We start from the raw sequence: 19904 nt of genomic DNA on the forward strand, positions 1-19904 counted from the left end.
AAACAGAAGGAAGGCTCATGAGTGGGTGAAATCCAGCATAATTTTCCAAAGAAAATGACATCCATGTCAAGTTGCATTATTTGAGTACCTGATTCTTTCACTATTTCAAAAAAATGCAGAATAACTGGCCAGTTAGTTTATATCTGTTTACTTAGATGATGTTATTTCTAACACTATTTTTAGGTTTTTATTTTTAGTGGGGGTTTTTTGTGAATTTTTGAAAGAACTGAGGTCTTTATGCTTGGCAAGAAAGGCATGAATGTTTTCAAAATATGAAAATATAAAGCTCGTGAAAGCAGAAAACAAACTGAATAGCTGCATTCTGACTTCAATGCTAACGTAAAGCAAGATGTACAGAAATTTCCCAGGGAAGTTTTTCCTTTAAGATGTCTGCTCTGCATGGCATTCAGGCATGCACCTGAGGTTATAGACTTAGACAAGCATCAGTCTCTAAATTTCATGATATTTAATTACTTGTTATTATTTATTTCATCATTAATTACTGCTCACTTTTGTGAAGTGCAACATTTCACATGCAATTTTGATTTTAATAATGTTCAGAAACATCAGCCAAGATGTTATGTTAATGCTAACAATGAAATACATATGGAGTTCTCTCCACTGTCTCGTAGTAGAGCCAGCTAAATCTGTGTTATTTCTGAGAGATATATGCCTAGAGTGCTCCATAAAACTTCCATTTATGGGGATGCTACTGTCTTTCGAGGTTATGCGCTCTGCTTTCAGAATACTTTTCTTAATATCTAATCTAAATCTTCCTTGCTGCAATTCAAGTCACTTTTCCCCCGTGGAAAATGAGTGAATTCTTCCTTTCACTCTTGTCTTTGGTCTCGTAGGTCATGCTTTCTATGTGAAAATTTTTTTGGCTTTCTTCCAGACTCTGCTACAAATTGATCACTTTCTTAACTACAGTATCAAAATCAGTTTTACTACTCCAATTGCATCTTACCAAGAACAATTACAAGAAAACAGTTATTTCATGTCCTGCATATACTTACTATAGCATTCCCTCTTTTTGTAACAGTACGGTGTTCATAAAGCTCAGCTTAGAATTAATGATATCTTAGTTAATGTTAAATTTATTCCTGCAAAAGCCTCTTATAATATAGCTGTTTATTGCCTACCTTTTGTTAATGAGTTAGTATTCCAATTTTACTTTCATGCTGTGGATGTAATTCACTTCGTTACTTCAAAACATAGTGTTTCTTCATCAAGACCATCTTGAATTCTAATCCTCTTCTTTCATTTACTTCTGGTTGTTTAAGAAGTAAACTGTGTTTCCATCAGACAGACAATTAACAAATGCACCAATGGTATCTCAAGGCTGAGATATTTTCTACACTCCTTTATAAAAGGCATGCAAACTAACATGCATATTCTCTTGTAACACTAGTGAATTCTAAAATTCTTGCTGTGGACTAAGAATAAAAAATAAACAGCACTAAAAAGTTGCTGTGGTCACTATGTACTTATTCTTTTGAAACATAGTAGAACTCATATTAACAGAATTAAAATAGTGCTGTGAGGACATAAGCCCCTGACGCTACTATTTTGTTTTATGAAGTCATCAAACAGATGCGATCTTTTCAGGCCTGGTGTGATATATAGACCATGTGCAGGAGACCATGGTTCCACAAAATACTGCTTATGCTTGAGAATTTGCTCTGAGCAGAGCAAACTACCTTATCAACAAATTTACAGTGGCAGTGAGCTAGATATGTCACACGGAATGTGCAGGTTATTGTCCAACTCTTCTCTTTTTTTTGGAGAAAGTTTCTCCTTGCAGTATGATTATATAGCAATGCATTCAGCTCTTATTTGCCACTTTTATCCTTCTCTGGGATTTGATACTAATTCTTTGTTCTCAAGGCCTTTGATACATGCACTGTGTTGCCCTTATGAGTAAAAGGACTCCTTCCCAGGTCTTGAGTCTCTCAGTGCAGGATGCACTGCTTGTTTTGTCTTGCTACCTGCAGTGAGTTTTTAGAACAATACATTCCAATATTTCTTGTTCATTCCTTCTAAAAGCAAACATCCTTAAGTCCCAGGATGTTCTGTATCCTAAGGAAAGGTAGAAGTCGAGATGGACCTGCCACTGCAGCTCAAAGGGCATTTAGCCATATTTACTTCAAAAATGATTCAAATAGAAAAGCAATGCAGAATTTTTATTTTTTATTCTGACAGAACAGAAAATTGTGCTGGTTTATCCTTAACTTATCAGTAATTTCCATTCAGTGGAAATTCATCAAAAGTTTATCCATGTTAAAACATAAACTTGAGGATTTATGGAGTTTGTCTCTAAATTCAGAGGTCTAGAAATAGTTTCTTGATGAAATTTCTGATCCGCATAAGAAGTTGTATATATGAGGGCTGCTCTGAAATTACTGCTTCACTGTTTTATTATGTTGGCCTAAGATATCAGACGCAGGTGTTGGTGGGATATCAGTAGAGGCCAGTGATATTTGTTGATGCTTGCAGAATGGTGATGAAGACCAAACAGCGGGTATGAACACAGTGAGATGGTGGGTGGTGTGTTTCAGCTGTAGCAACAGTAGCTGTGGGTCACCTCCGTGGCGTATGTTTTTACAAGCATGACATGAAGGCTCTTGTTCTTCACTGACAAAAATACATTGCTAATGGTGATTACTATGTTGAAGAATAGTGTTTTGTAGCTGAGAATTTTCTTTAACACATAGTGTTCTTGTACTTTGTAGTAGTTTCCATGGAAAAAGATGGAGGCATTAATTTTATTGCATCCCACATATTTCAATGAATGTGGACCTTAATCAGGAAAATAGAGGAGGAAAATGGTTTTTAAATATTATCTTCACAAGGAAAAGATGATTATTCAAAATTGGATAGCAAATAAAAAGAATCAAAATATACTAATCTTCTAAATGTTACTTTTGATGATGAAGGATTGTTACTCATGATGAGGGATTAAGCTTTGGCTGTTCGCTGTTAGTCTGGACTTTTCATTTGTATATTCAAAGAAGTAACATTGCTGTGGAAAAAAAAAAATATATATATATATATACATATATACATAAAAATACATATGTATGTTTGTGTATTTGAGCTAAGGCAAGGTAACAGAGAACATATTTATCAAATCACAGAATGGCTTGGGTTGGAAGGGACCTTTAAGATCATCTACTTCCAGACACCTCCCTCTAGACCAGGTTTCTGAAAAGCACATCCAGCATGGCCTTGAATGTTGCCAGCTAGGAGGCATTCACAACTTCACTGTGAAGCCTGTTCCAACATCTCACCACCTTCACAGCAAAGAGTTTCTTCCTGATATCTAGTCTAAATCTACACTCTTCCAGTTTAAAACTGTTTCGCTTCATCCTGTCACTACATGCTCTCATAAACAGTCAGTCCCACTCCAGCTTTCCTGTAGGCCTTCTTCAGGCACTGGAAGGCTGCTATAAGGTCTGCTTGGAGCCTTCTCTTCTCCAGGCTGAAGAGCCCCAGCTTTTAGGGAAGGTGCTGTAGTCGTCTGATCATCATTAATTTATGAAAAATGTATGTAAAGTAATGTGAAAATCATTATTATTTGAAAAATGATAATCACATTATTTGATGATAAATATATGATTTTTCAGTATGCAATGTTCTTAATATCAATAATAACGCTTGCTAGCTCTTGAATTACTAGTTTATCCAGCTGTGTCCCTGACTACAAGTATATAATATTAAAGGTGAGGCTGAAAACCAGCAATGTCAAGTTTCATAGTGAACACAGGTTTATATTTTACTAACAGTTTTAGCAATGTGATGTGACCTGCCCTTGGAGTAGGAGTTTAACAACCTTTGCCCAAGAACTCCCTGGCTCTTCTTATATCTTTAATAGTTTACTTGATGGACTATGAAAAATTGCTAGATGACAGTTCTATTTCATTTCTGTCACTGCATGGCTCTGTGTTTTTCTTTTTCTCAGGGGCACAATTCTGTAAGTCAATGTGCCAATGTTCAAGATAGGTATTGCTTTTTCAGCTATTGTGTCTTGATACAGTATATGCCTTGGACTGAGATCCCAGACCTTCAAAAAATATAATCATGATTACTTTTGTAGATTCTCATGTCCTTCTTACTGAAGATGAACCCCAATTACAATATGTAGATATTATTCTAGGAAATTATTTGAAAACACTCTGTGATTATTTATGAATTATGTAGCAGATGATATCCCTTTATACACACTAGGAAAATTAGCTCACTTATTAGAAATACCTGTGCATTTACTGGCAACATATAGAAGGAAGAAAATAAAAATAAAGAACAGAAAGTGTAAAGGGAGGAAACGATATAGACTAGATTCACCTGTCCAGTTCTTCAGCACTTATCATTTCATACATTTCTCTGTATGAAGTATTACATAGAAAAATCTTCACTTATAACTGTAAATGTGAATCAAGCAGTTAAATGTATTTCTGTTCATACATATGAATTTTATTTATTGTGAGTGTTGGAAGTTGCTCTTCCAAATCGTATAAGAACAGAATTGCAGGGTTGAAAGGGACAAGAGATTATCAAGTCCAAACCCTCTGTTAAAGCAGGTACCCTACAAAAAGTTACACAGGTAGGCGTTCAGATGGGTCTTGAATAGCTCCATAGAAGGAGTCTCCACAACCTCTCTGGGCAACCTGTTCCAGTGGGCCACAACTCTGACTGTAAACAAGTTTTTCCACATGTTAGTATGGAACTTCCTATGTTCAAGTTTTAGGTCATTACTCCTTGTCTTATTACTGCACACCACTGAGAAATGCCTGGCCTCATCCTTTTGCCTCCTGCCTCCCTTTAGATATTTATAAACATTTATCAGATCTCCTCTCAGTCTTCTTCTCCCCAGGCTGAACAGATCCAGGTTACTTAGCTTTTCTTCATATGGGAGATGCTCCAGGCAGTTTAGTATTTTTGTGGCCCTCTGCTGAACTCCTAAGGGATCCCCATCTTTTTTGAACTGTGGGGCCCAGAGCTGGACACACTAATCTAAATGTAGCCAAGGACAGATTAGAGGGTCAAGATCACCTCCCTTGACCTGCTGGCCATCCTCTTTTCAATGCACTCCAGGATACCGCTGTCCTTGGCGAAAAGGACCCCCAGATCCTTCTCTGCAGAGCTCATCTCCAGCATTCCATCTGCTAACCTGTACTGATACATGCCATTATTCCTCCCAGGTGTAAGATTCTACACTTGCTCTTCTTAAACCTCGTCAAGTTCCTCCCTGTCCAACTCTCATATCTGTCCAGGTTATGCTGAATGGTAGCACAGCCTTCAAGTGTGTCAGCCACTTCTTCCTGCTTTGTATCATCAGCAAAATTGCTGCGATTGGACTCTGTCCTTTCATCCGAGTCACTGATGAAGGTGATGAAGAAGACCTGACCCAGCATCAGTGCTTGGGGAACACCCTGCCTACAGGTCTACAATTAGACTCTGTACCACTGATGACAATCCTCTGAACTCTGTCAGGATATTACTTGACCTCAACCCTTATTTTAAGTTCTGTAGAGTGAACCTCCTTGCTTGTGAAGATGTGAGTGTATAATAGGAAGTCCTGGTCTTTGTTCTACTTTGTAGGAAAATCAATTCAGTTGTCATGTATGTAGCACAAGAAGCATAGAATGACCGGCACCTTTGCATTGCTGTTATTGTTGTCATGGCTGAAACATACCACCCACCACCTCACTGTGCTCATATCCACTGTTTGGTCTCTATCACCATTCAGCAAGCATCAACAAATGTCACTGGTTGCAATTTTTTTCACATAGGGAAATTCAATTTCATGTCTTTGCTTCATCAGCACTTCCATGTCAGGCATCATTTTGTCAGACTGCCCCTCTGCTGCCATCTTCCACACAGCAACAAAATGCAATAGAATATTGTTGGGAAGGTTCAGCCTCTACTGACATCCCACCAACAACTGCCTGTGCCATCTTAGGCCAGCATAATAAAATATGAAGCATTAATTTCAGAGCAGTCTTCCTATTTGTGGTTTCTTATGCATTTTACATGTTTAGTAAATAGCATAATTTAGAACCGTTGGAAAAAAATGGACATCACTGAGAATGTTTGCCAGGCTTAACCTTGCAGGTCACCCAGCACCATACAGTCATTCACTTACCCCCCCCCTACTTTTCAGTGGTCAGGGGAGAGAAATGAAAAGGGAAAAAAAAACAAAGTAGAACTCATGGGTTGAGAAAAAACTATTTAGTAACATAGAGAAAAGGATAGTAACTGACATATACATATGGCAAAGGTGTGTATTAGTGAATGCATACAACAAAGGGTGCACAAACAATTTTCCCACCACCTGCCAGTCTATGCCCTAGTCCCCAAAGCAGTGGAACAGTGTGAGATGAACAAGTAAAGAATATATTATTGCTATTACCTATTATTAGGTTGTAACAAGCAATAGATTAAAAATTTTGTATTGACCCTTTTTTTTTTTTTTTCACAGACATGTATTATTTTTTTAGGATTAAACTTTTAGTAAAGAAAAATGTGAAGATCTGACCCATAGGGAACCATTTGGTATGTTGGAAGATGTAGGATAACTGGTCTCTAGTGAGTTTATCCATTTCCTATGCATTAACAAACCTTTTGTGAGGTTCACTTAATTAAAGAAAACAGTTTTAAATAATGTTTACACTACAGGAATTCTTAGGAATTTCTTAAATATGTTTAAATTTGTCTTCAATTTTTAATCATAAGGTGATCTCTCAAATTTAATGAAAAATTATATTAGAGATATGATTTTCAGTATCTAGTAATTGTAATATGAAATTATTATTCTCTGCTCTTCAGTCTTATACTCTTGGTTGTGGTAATATCAAATGAAATGTTCACAAAGATGGGCCACTCTTCTATTTGAAGTAGTAGTTCTTACCAGTCAAATAAACCCTTGTGAATCAAAACAACTTTATGCAAACATTAACAAATTCTGCTACCCAGAATTAAGAGAAATTTTTACTTCTGTTGTCTGTGTTATTGAATTTTATGAGTAAAATATGACTTCTGTCTTCAGGGATTTTGGATTTACTTTTTCATAAAAATTAAAAGCCTATTCTCTAGAACAAGCATACATGGCAGAGAAAATAATGCTAGTGAGAATATGAAAAAAAGTAGGAAAAAAAAGGAAAATTTTAGCATCTAAAGACTTTATATTTACAGAAGAAGCCGCTTCTCGATTGCTTCTTCTATTTTCAAAAATATTAAACACAAATTTACTAAATAGAAGATAACTTATAAAATGTGTTTATAGGCTAATTTAAATCAGGCTATTATTTATAAACTGGTATTTTATTTCTTGCTTACTATGCAGTATACTAAGCTACACTGTAGAAAACTGTAGACATGTAAGTGGAGTATAGAGCATACATAGGTGACAGCTTTCCATGACAGAATGTTTAACTGTAGTGAGACTGAGGAAACTGTTTCCAAAAAAAAAACCCCATTGTTTTAAATATAGATGGTAAGCTCTTAGATATGGGCTATTATTCACAAATGGGGTCATCAGTATTCTAAATCTATTATCAGAGAATCAAAATGTTTTCATTGTTGTCTTTTTTAAAAATACTGACATTTGCTCTTGCTTGAGTAAAATTGCTTTGATACATAGCCCAAATTAATCCTTCCCTGGAAAACAATCTGGGCCTATAGGATCACATGGTATTTTCAACAATCACAGTGAAATGAAGGTGATAACAGACAAATCCCTCCGGCTACTGCATCTTTTCCTTCTCCTCTCTCCTCAACAGAAAGATGATATGATGGAACACACAGAACCACAAATTACTACAGTGCGCAGTTCCTACTTAATAATGACATCCCATAAGTTAGCAAAAATCTGCCAACATCTGCAAGGTTCCCTACACTGCTGTAAGATGAAGTTTAAAATCATGTGTGACAGTGCTGTGGAAAATACAATTGATTCCCTTCTGATTGTGTCACTTCCAAACACAGACAATATTGATGATGCTGTACAGTAATCTTATTGGGCTTGGGCCTAACTGAACATTGGTCTTTGTCAACTCATTATTCCTCTATCAGAAGGATCTCACAAGATTGATCTTGCCAGAAGCTCTTGATGTGTCTCACAAATCACTGTTCTGCTGTTGGCAGGCATATTCAAGTACTGTAAGGTAATTGCTGTTTTTTTTTCTCTTTTTCCCAGAAGGCAGTGACTACATATTGCAAGTCATTGTCATATGAGAGAGTATAACAGTCCTAACAAGATAATGTAGTTAACTGTACAGTATCCAATCATGCCAAAAGATGTGGTCATATACTAAAGGAGCAAAATTATTTCAACAGGTAAATTCTTTTTTTCCCCTCATACTCCTTAAATAAATAACCTAAATTCTTAGGTTTTTGGTGTGAAAAATAAATTATACTACTTTAAACTGCAGCCCAATTATGGAAAGATCTTGATAGACTCTTTCTATTTGTAAGTATAGAAACAAACCATACATGGATGTTTGCAAGAACAGTACTACACTGCTAAACTCAGACATTTGAGTGTCAGATGAGAAGTGACTATATCTAGGAATTTTCCATTACACTTTTAGCCAAAGGAAAGTAACCTTTTGGCTCCTAAGATCTTCCATTTGTCCTTCAGAATGATCCAGGCAGATAAAGTAAAGTCTCTGGCCTAGGTAAATTCTTTCTTTAAATCACGATCAACATGTGCTCTGGCTAATCTTGGAAGAACACAGTGGGAAAAAAAATAAATTCAAACACTTGATACACTAAGTCAGATAATCTGGGTAATAGCAAGGGTCTGTACCGGAGTTTCTCCAGGAAAGCTTAAACATATACTGACTGAAAGTGCCAATGTCAGCCTGCTTCATTTCTACACTGTAAATGGGAAGAATAACAACCCTTGAACAATGAAACTTAAGCAGTCAACACTGTCTTACTCTCTCCATAGATGAGAGCAGTGGCAGGTACAGGGCATTCAGTAGTATTTAAGAGAAAATATTATTGAAATGACTTGTGATCCCTAATTGGGATGCAGAACTGAATGAAGAATTTGGGGGTTCCCGCCTTAGATTACCTTACCTAATTTAAGGAAATTCAGCAAAGCTATTTGTAACAGAAAATGTGTCAGTAAAATCCTTTAAAAATCAGATAAAATCTCATCTTTATTTAAATATGAGCATGAAGATGACTTCATCCCCTATCAAACACTCAAAGATTTTACACTGTCATTGTCAAAGAGTAATATAAATGTTACACAAGCCAAAATACTGACATAAAAGATATAGATAATAAGAGTTCTTTAAGTTATGGAAACTCTACAGTGATACAAAGTCTTAGAGAATGTTTTTTATGTGAGAGATCCAAATGTAAATTCTCATGTAAATGATGAGGACATTTATGAAAATAAAGAGTAAGATGATTCCACCTATACGTAGCATACACGGAGAGCATAAAATTATTTTATATTACTTCAGACAAAAATACAAGGATCAGGGTAAGCAAAAAAAGAAAGAAAAGAAAAGAAAACCTCAATTTCCCTTTGTCTCATAAATAGTTTAAATCCAGGGTCTTTCTTTCCTCGGCTGTACGATGATGATCATTAGTTGATGACATACTGCAAATGTATGTCATACTGTTTCAGACCAATACTCTGGTTCACAAAAAGCCCTGTAATTATTCGAAGAAAATGCTTATAAATATGAACATTTTATATTAGCTTTCCTTACAGGATTTTCTTATATATTTGTGATATAACTTGTTAGTTAAAGAAGAGGAAAATGCCAAAGCATGTTTCCAAAATCAAATTTGTATCAAGCTAGAGGCAATGGAGTAAAATAAAAATGTTCAAATCAGAGCACTGAATTAAAGCTGTGATCATGTTACATCTAATGACTGAGTATATTAAATGAGTACAAATTGGTGACTCCTAAAAAAAATTAGAATGTAGCTGTCTATACATGAGCACCATATACAAACATGATGTTGAATTCCTTCCCCTGATCTGTGCTGATGCAAACGATTTTAGAGGTATGAGAACCAGCAACAGCAAGATTCCAAATTAAACCCAAACATGGAGTAAATGCCATTTTCATTTTAAAAGTAAGAAAAATATTGTCGTTCCTTACTTTACATAAGCATCTCATTCCAAAACAGTCTCTTTGTGGTGAGTTCTTCAACAGCATACTGAAAAAGTTAGGACCCTCAGAGTAGAATTGAACAGATGACATCTAAAGTCCTCTCCAGGTAGCCTCAAACAGCTAACTGAGAAGTGGAGTTCAGTGCTACTCAGCTCGGCTTCCTTTTTGAGACCGAATGGAAAGACACATATTTTTTCTTAGAATGCACAGTCTTGAATATTTTTTGTGACTTTTCCATGACTATTTCCATATTATTTCCATATTAGATCTTTAATTTTTGAAGAAAAAAGGAGGAAATTGGACGTAGGTTACTGGTAAAAGTAATGCCTCCTAGTTATTTTCACAGAAACTTCAACAAGGAGCACAAGAACACTATTTGATAGAGCAAATTCTCAGCTCTAAATTGAGCAAAATTGAGCAAATTTTCAATACATTCTTCAATATGGTCACCACCATTCGCCATGCATTTTGACCAGCAGTGAATAAGAACGTGCATGCTGTGCTTTTGAAAGACTGTACCAGCAGAGATGGTCACTGTTACTGTTGCCACTGCTGAAACATAACACCCACCACCTCAAGGAGCTCATACCACTGTGTGGTCTCCATAAACGTTCAGCACGCAGCAGTGAATATCAGTTGCAATTTTTTCCAGTTCGAGGAATTCCATGCTGCACCTTTGCTTCATACACACTTATATTTCAGACTTGAGTTAGGCTGTTCTTAGCACATGTCAGGAGTCACTTCTATGTCTAAAGAGTCTAAAAGACTGAGTTTCTATTCTGAAATACTGAATTGAAATCCATTATAACAATGCTTACCAAATATAATTAAAGGCGAATTCTGCTAATTAGTAACAAAAGTATATGGATAAATGTATGACAGATAATAATAAAATTTCATACGTAAACTGTTGTTTCTCAGTAGCTGTGTCAACTGAGAGGTGCATTTCCTTGCATATGGCTTTCACCTTAAAGGCAGAGAACAATTTTTTTGTCAACTTTTTAATGAAATTGAACAAGATACCTCCAATAAGACTTGTAACTTTAATAGACATTACTCTCTTCCTTCAAAAGCATGGATGAATGTTTTAAAGAGTTTCCAGTCATTAAAAGGAAAGCATTTGTAACATTACTTTTCTAGTACCCAGAACAATACTCATCTCATGCCTTAATCTGTAATAGGTCCTGTTGAGTTCAGTGAAACTATTTAATTAGTAGAGCACTGGTGAACACAAACCAGTGATAAAGTCTGTTCCAAACCTCTCTCAACAAAATTTGTAAGCACATTTTAGAAACAGATCCTTAAAAACTTTAATATATGTTTCCATTTAAATCAGTATTGCTAGACCAACTTATATAATCTTCAGTGTAAGCACCACAGCTAAAGATTTAAAAAGGGTGTGTATCATATTCAGATTTTCTGATTGGACAGAAATGATTTCAGACAGTATAAGTGGAATTGTTTATTTTATCCTCTTCACTCACATTAGATCACTGTCCTGTGAATGTATCACTCAGATGGACAGTGAAGAAGTCCAGAACTTTTTTGAGTATTGGGACTTATATAAACTGGATCTTGCTGGATCATATTGTGTATTACAGACAATTCTTGTGCTAGTTTACAGATTGCGTAAGGCACAGAATGGTGATTATGTTCAAGAACAGCTTCAAAAGAAAAGGAACCTCTTTTTATTAGGTAGAAATTAATTGGTTCCAAATTCTGATCAAATCATGAGATTATATCCATATTAACACAAATTAATTTACTGTAATGAATGCTAATAGAACTAATTATAATCAGAGAGTGTTGCACTGGGTGAGATATTCCATAATGATTCCTTACATATTAGTAGTATATTATGTGCATATTTAAAAAATACAAAAAGTTAGAATTATATTAAATGTGTTTTACGGTGAAGGTGCATTAAAGATCATGACATGAAATTTGGAACCTTGTTAATGGGGTGTATGAACTTTTGCCCTAATGAAAGTTGGCTTGATGCACTCCCTCAAGCATCTGAAACCAGTTTATTTTTGTCTGTAAGATCCACATGATATCCTAATACAGTGTAAAATCTCAGTATGGAAGATATCTGGTTTTGTTTTTGTATTTTCTTACTTATAGTTCCCATGATGCTTGATGCTAAATAATGAAATAATGAGTACTGAATTACTTAGATATTTTCCAATTTCCACTGAAAATAGACTTTAATTCAAAACTATGTCTGGTTAATTAAACTTTCCATAATCTAATTATTTCTATAAATTAAGATGTAACCAGAATTATATCCTAAGGTAGAACTAGGCTATAGTTACACATTTTTACTTAGGTGGAGGGAAGAAGATGTATGTTGTTCTCTCTTATTGACACTAACTTTGCTGGCATCTTGAATTAACACAGCTCTACAAACTAAATGATGTAAAGCGAACTGTATTTTCAAAATGTCAGTCAGGTTTTGTAGGTTTTGTTTCTTTGTTTTGGTGTTGTTTTGTTTGTTTATTTTTGTTTTTAAAGTAATTGATTTTTTGGTAGACATTTGAAGAATAGTATTTCCCTTTGCATCTATCATGATTGGTTAGGGTTAGGGTTAGAATCACTCTTATATGATTTTATCTTAATTTCTGATCCTCATGCTAACTTATTGAAATATTTTATCAGTTTTTTTTTAATTAGATCCTAATAAAAATCATTTTTTCTTACTAATTATTCATTGTTATAAGAAAGCTTATTACTATGCAATAGTATCATGGAATGGAAATATATAATTTTTTTGCTTACACTAGTTTTTCTTCATATTTTTGAAACAAATTGTCTAAGAAGATAAATGCAGAAGGTATTCAGCATTTCTTGAGGTATTTAGCACCTCCTAGGCACTTTGAAAACTTAGCCTACAACTTTTCCTACTGGCAGGAAAAGATGTGTTGTACTAATTTATATTAAAAAAGAAAAAAAAAACCAACACAAACTCATTAATTAATAAAAAATATGAAGCATTAATCCATTTTCATAGCATATTTAATTTTTAGTAGTAACATCCTGCTCTAATATTACAGGGGTCTTGCTAAAAGACAGAACAAACAAGGGTTTGCGAGAGTGAAGACTAGAAAATAGTCCATAAAATTAATTTTTTTCCATTTTTAAAAAAAAAGGGGGGCGAGAGAGACAATTTGATGTGGCAGTAGCAGCTACAACATAAGCTACCTAACCTTGCCCTTGCAATGACCCCAACCTTGACTTGCAGGGACATTCTCTCTAGGGATGAGAGGTATGTTATTACATGTTATTTCATTACAAGGCCCTTGCTGAGCAGAGACTGCCAAATGGACTCAATTAAGTGTTTCTTGTGATGTAGATTACTGTCTACCAGGGCAAGTTGATACTAGCAAACATTTTTCATTTTTTTCAAGTTTGACTGGATAAGAAAAGCATGTGCGTTAGTCATTCTATGACACTTCAGTGCATGATTTATATCTGTTCAGAAAAATCATAACATGCAGACTTCAGTTGTGCACTGCAATCCTTTCTCACTCTTTATCCTTCAGCAAGAAATCTGTATTCACACTCAAGGATTATGTAGTCAGACCTCACCTTCATTTTTCCAAAAAGAAATATTGCATGAAATTGCTGTTGTATTCTGGCGATCAAACTACTGTTTAGCATTGAGAATGAAGTTCAAATATGTCACAGATGCAACTCCATACTCATTCTGATCTCTGAAAAACTAGTATTGGGGATATACACTGAGCATTCAAAGAGATGGGTTAATTCAGTGCTTATTTAAAATTAATCTTATACATTAAAACAACAGCTGTTGGTTAAAATGAAGAATACTGTCTTTCTCTACATATATTATATACATATACATAAAAAGTATTAAAACATTTTCAGTATATTTTCTTTATATGACAATTCTCTAGAAGTTGTCCTCTGGAATGTCTTTTGAAACTCGTGGAAAAATATTTTGTTGGCTCCAATATACTTTGGATCAAATGTATTTTTGTATTCCATGAAAAAAAAAAAAGTATTTCATCAGATTTCCAAGTAATACTTTTTATTTTCTTTTTTCTATATGCATGCATAAAAAAAATATATTTTCTTTTTCAGCCAGCTAGTTAAAAGCTAGGATCCTGGAGAATGCTGAAGTTTTTATAAATATTTCTGGAAGGGTCTCCCATTTTAATTTGATGTCTGTTGAATGAAAAAGAAAAAACAACAGTCATTTGGTCTTGAAGGTAAAAATGGCAAAGACTTTGTAGAGGAAATTATTACTTATGAACCCCTCTTTGTACATCATAAAAAATTAATATAGGTTGTAAATGTTTAATATTTTCCCTCCACATCATTGTTTGAAATAAAAGATTGTTCTTCTTTCTTTCTTTTTTTTCTTTTTTTGGTCAATTAATTACTATTCATGCCTTTGACTAGACCATATTTGCTCATGAATGTCTTTTTGAAAATTATTCTAATAAACTATAAATAATTGCAGTTGCCTTTTAATTTTTGATGTTTGAATAACTTTTACAATTGTAAATGCAGTCTAAATTTTTGAAAAAAAAATTACTGAAATGAACAGAGATTGCTATGTTTTGTTCAAGTCTCATCTAGAAATAGATAATCAACAGAATATTGGAGTGGAAACATTTCATCTTGAATCTCCCTAAGTATCTTTGATCACTAACTAGACAAATTTGACTGAAAAACTTCTGATTGAATGCCACTGAAAAAAGTTCTTTTTCAAAAAAAACCCAACTACCTCACAAGTAAAAAAGGACCTGACTCTACAGATCTGATATCATTTACTCCTTAACAATTTTGCATAACCAGAAGTCCAGCAAAAGCTGTATTCTGCTTTATTTCTATCTTTCATTTTCATTTATTCATATTTTAACAGGTGGTAAGAAAGAACCAGATGTAACTGTAAAACACAATGCTCTAATGCTTGGAATAGGTTTATGTTAAAATCATATTTGGAAATTTAATTTGGTCATAATAATTCCTGGGACTTCTTTCAAAGTAATGTGACAATTCACTGTTTGAGACCTAATTTCTTGGCAAAGCTCACATGATAATAAATTGCTTGCTACCAATATACGTTTGTGCATGTTACAGAGTCTAACAGCATAACTTCGAACCAGTAGGTTAGAATAACTGCTTCAAAAAAAGATGGAGGGGGAGGTACAGAATCATATGAGAAAATTCTGTACTTTTAGTGTTTACCATTTATTCCATTTTCAAAAATTCTAAATTAATTTAAGAATTTTAAAGAATAAGTGTTACAGGATCGTTTGGTCAGTCACAATAACAGCTGCCTTTACAAAATAACTACAGGTAATTACCATCTTTTAACTGAAGGTACTAAGCCGTGTCACTGTAGAATGTAAGCCATTTAGCATTATTTACCTTAGCAGAAACAAATCTACCCAAATCAATATGGGCTCCAACTATCCACTAGAAAATGCAGTGATTACTTTCAAATATTGGTACTTTCATATATACCTGTATTAATAAGAAGAAAGCAGGTCAGGATATTTCTGTTCAATGCAAAGAAATTTCTTCTAATTAGAACTTTTGTATAAAACAGCACTGACTCAACTACCCTTTCTTTAATGTTATGGAAAAACAGCTGGTTTTGCTGGGTTATATTAAGCTCTGGAATGGAGGTCATTTGAAGAGTGTTATTGCATATAATTCTAAAAACTTAACAAAATAAATGATTTTATCTGTGCATTCAAACACTTGTGATTGCAATTAGACACTGTATCGGAGATGCTAAATCATAGCCTGAAACAGTGATTGAGCACTGGTGGGAAGGGAGGGCCAGCCCTGGGGAGCTCAGCTGTATGCAATGCATCTGAGTGACTGGAAGGGGTAGAGTCAGGATCCACTTCTTCCCAGACCTCATTTAAGAGTTGGCAGTAGAGGTGAGGGAGATCCCGCCTACCTGAGGTTTTCCAAAGGTAAGCAAATTTTCATTTTTTATCTTAATTCTTATTCCTCTTTTTTTGTTAATGTTCATGTTGGGTATACACAGGAAGGTTTTGGGAGGGGTTCCAGGTGCCACTCAATAACAGACTTGCTATAGGATGCAGCTGTGCCCATCAGGAAAATAAAAGGATTTTTTAAAAGGAGCAAAAACACTAAGAGAGAAGCAATACGGAGACAGCGAAGGAACAGAGGCAAAGAGGAGGAAGAATGCAAGGGTGTATAGAGAATGAGGAAGAGAAGGAAAGAAGAAAGGAGATACATAAATAGCAGAGGAAGAGAAGGAAAGAAGAAAGGAGATACATAAATAGCAGAAAAAGAAGTTAAAGGAGTAGAAGGATCTTTATGGTGGACAAGGTACTCCACCGATGAGCTGGAACCTATGGAGGACTTGCACTGGAGTACAGGAACAGAGTGTGAAAGAAGACGGAAAGAATACAGCATGCTCTTATCCCCTGCGTCTTTCATTGACTCACTGAAAGGACCAGCTGTAACCTAAGGGAATAAGAAGGGAGAAAGGAGAGGAGAGGCCTCTGACGTGGCAGTGAGAAGCTGGGTTTGTGTAAGTGTAGTAGAAAATGATTTCCTTGTTGTTTTTTTTATTTATTTCTTACTCAACACTCTAATATTTATACTATTTAGCAACAAATCAAGTTAAATTCCCCAGTCAAACCTAGCTTGCCCGCAACAGCAATTGGTCAGTGACTTTCTTGTCTTTATTTTGGACCATGAATTTTTTCCATTCCTGTTGCTCTGAATTTTTCTTCCTACTTCTATCTCATTGGGGTTAGGTGTATAAGGACAGTGAAGAAATGGCTGCGTGGGTGCCTGGTTGATAGACATGACAATGAGTGTTCATGCCTTGTCTGCATTAGATGCAGGAGTAATGCTAGAACCATGCTTTGGTTAAGAAGTTGCCAGTGCTTAGTTAATGAAAGATGGTATTTCCTGCAGTAAGCAAAGGAAAAATCTCTGTTCGCTGGCACTACTGTTTTAAAAAAGAAATAGGAAAAAGGAAAAAAAACCTGTGCTGTAGCTTTTTGTTAAGACTAAAGCGATCTACAGAAGTTTGATTTCTAGTGGGGATTAAGGAGATCTTGTTTAGGATTAAGAATTAGAAAAGATAAAACATTTACTGTACTAGTAGGAGTTAAAAATGCGCTAAAATCAGAGGAGAATATCTACTGTTTCATGCACTTCTTTAGCTTTGTCTGAAATATATCTAACAGGTAATCCAAATTACTTCTGTCTTTACATGCACTGTAAATAATCCCTTGCTTAGCTTTACACAATCTCAGTCTATTATTTTGGTAGTGCAGTGACAGATTAACCCTCATGTACATTTTAGACATCTATGCTTCTAATGAAAAGAACTTGAAAAACCAAATGTGTGCTCAAAAGGGAAATTAGTATAACTGCTGTTAAGGGGAACAAGTGTTTAGGCTCTTTGCAGCATGAGAATAACTGTTAATTAAGTAATGTATTCTGAAAGCCAGAGATATTAAGATCTTCTAATTTGTCCTCCTGCATAATATGGGACTTAAACCTTCCTGAATTAATTACTGCATAAATTAGGATGAAATATATAGAAAACACCCTACTATGTCTGAAATATTTACAGTGGTGAGGACTTCAATTATGCACTTAACCAATTACCATAGGAATTATTTGTCATATGTGATTTATTTAAGCTGGAATTTGAGTTGATATTTGAGATGTTAACTGTTTTTATACTTATTTGCTATCTTCATGTGAATGTATGTTTCTACTTCCTATGTAGTGGTGTTTTTTTTTTTTTTTTTTTTTTTTTGTTTTTTTTTTGAGAGAGAGAGAGTGGTTCGAGAAACATTCTGATCATTTATTTTGAAAAACTATGTTGGTTGACCTCACTGTAAGTTGTAAGGCATTTAGAAAAATCGCTTAAGCATGCTTTTTGGTTCTCTCCAAGTTGGATTCTTGGCTTCAGGAGTGGCTACTGTTTTCTAGCTGTAGGAACAGTGCCAAAATCCAGGATACTCTTGTGTTACTTCTGTTCACCATTGCTTTGTTTACATCCTCCTGGGTTACCCCTCATGGGGAATTCCTCTTAGTAAAATGCTCTGCGTGCTTTACCAACACTGAAAAGAAAAATAGTTACAATTGTGGAAGGTGGTTATAATGGTGGCCATTAAGCATTTCTTGGATATAGAAGCCATTGCAGGCGTTACTGATGGTATTTATATGTCCGTTGTGCGTATATATACACAAACACATGGGGGGGAGGAGGGAATTGCAACAGTTAAGCTATGCCAGCTGAGATACTGCACACTGGATAACTGTACGCTCAAAAACTACAAAAGTATTTGATTGCAGCTTTTGCCCACCTGAGAAAAAATGATTTGAAAAGCTCTCAAGAGCCCAACAGGTATGTATGAGCAGAAATAATGCAGTGGTTCTTTTTTTCTTTTTCTGTAAGAGTGAAAATAATGTATTGATTATTCTTAGAGTGTTCAGGGAAACTTGGCAGATATTTTTGTTCATGAGAGGACTGCAGTGAAGAGATATTTGACTCGGGTGATTTTTTTCTTCCTAAAGAAGCCTGCAAGTGTTTGCTAATTACATAAGCTACAAGAAAATATGGTAGTTTCCAATAGGTAGAATTTCTAATGAATTCTGAGACTTCTAAAGCAGTACAAAATACACAGTCCTGAACAGCTGAAGGTGATAATTCAAATGAAGTGAGCTAGATCATTGGTCTGGAGTGGAAAATATCTTCTATTTCTTTCCACAGTGTTTTGCTGATTAGGTCTTGCTGTCTTTCAGTAACAGCATGTATTACTAACTGAAACTAGAATAGGACAAAAGCAAATACTAATATCAGTTTTTAATCAGAATAAGACACATTCTGTTCATGCAAAACATAATGGAACATACAAGATTAGAGGAATATGCTCATGTTCTTTTGGTAAATTCCTAATAACTTTTCAGATCTGGAGATTAGTGATTTCAATGAAATCTTCTTAATTGGCTGATGTGAATGTGAAGTGACTAAATCTAAATGTGGAAAGATGAAAATCTAAATCTGACTGTTCTTGTCACAAAGCGCCTTATTTACTGATCTCTGAACTTATTTGTATTGTGAACTGATCTGTTAATAAATGTTCAGTTTAATTTCATGCCATAGTGGAAGTGTTACAGATTTTGTTCAGAACACAGAATTCTGTGGTTATTTTTTTTTTACTTCTGTTAGAAAATTGCAACCAAGTTGCAGAAAATGAGTATTTATCCTATTTCTATTAGCTGGGATCCCAACAACACTGTTTCTAAATATGCAGGATCTCCTTGTTAATTGGTTGGTTTGTTTTGTTTTTCTCTCAGTATATCTGGTGACACTTGAATCTTCCAAACTTGAAAGATAACCCTGAAACTGTCTAGTTTTTTTTTTTTTTTTTTTTTTTTTTAACGCTCATTATATAACCTTTATTAAATTTTAAATATCGAAATGAAAAAAAAAAAAAAAAAAAAAAAAAAACTTGCTAGATGCTGTTCAGGAAAGTCAGGAGTTACATTTCACTTCTCTGTTAATTTTTCACTTCTTGCTGCACTGGAGAAAAATTGAGGTTGAGCAGTTATCATTGTTTTTGATTTTCTCTTTGTTATCATCACAAAATCAACAAATGAGAAAGTTTGTGTCTCATTTCAGAATAATCTGTAGATTGTCTTAGAAGACTGTGTCAAGAATGAAATCTAGATTTCAAGATTTGATGAGTTATTTAGATGTGTGCTCCTCACTAATATTTT

Source organism: Centrocercus urophasianus, unplaced genomic scaffold (assembly GCF_019232065.1).
Source record: "Centrocercus urophasianus isolate 14NV4802_14NV808 unplaced genomic scaffold, USGS_Curo_1.0 seq_14, whole genome shotgun sequence".
In the NCBI taxonomy this organism is placed as follows: Eukaryota; Metazoa; Chordata; class Aves; order Galliformes; family Phasianidae; genus Centrocercus; species Centrocercus urophasianus.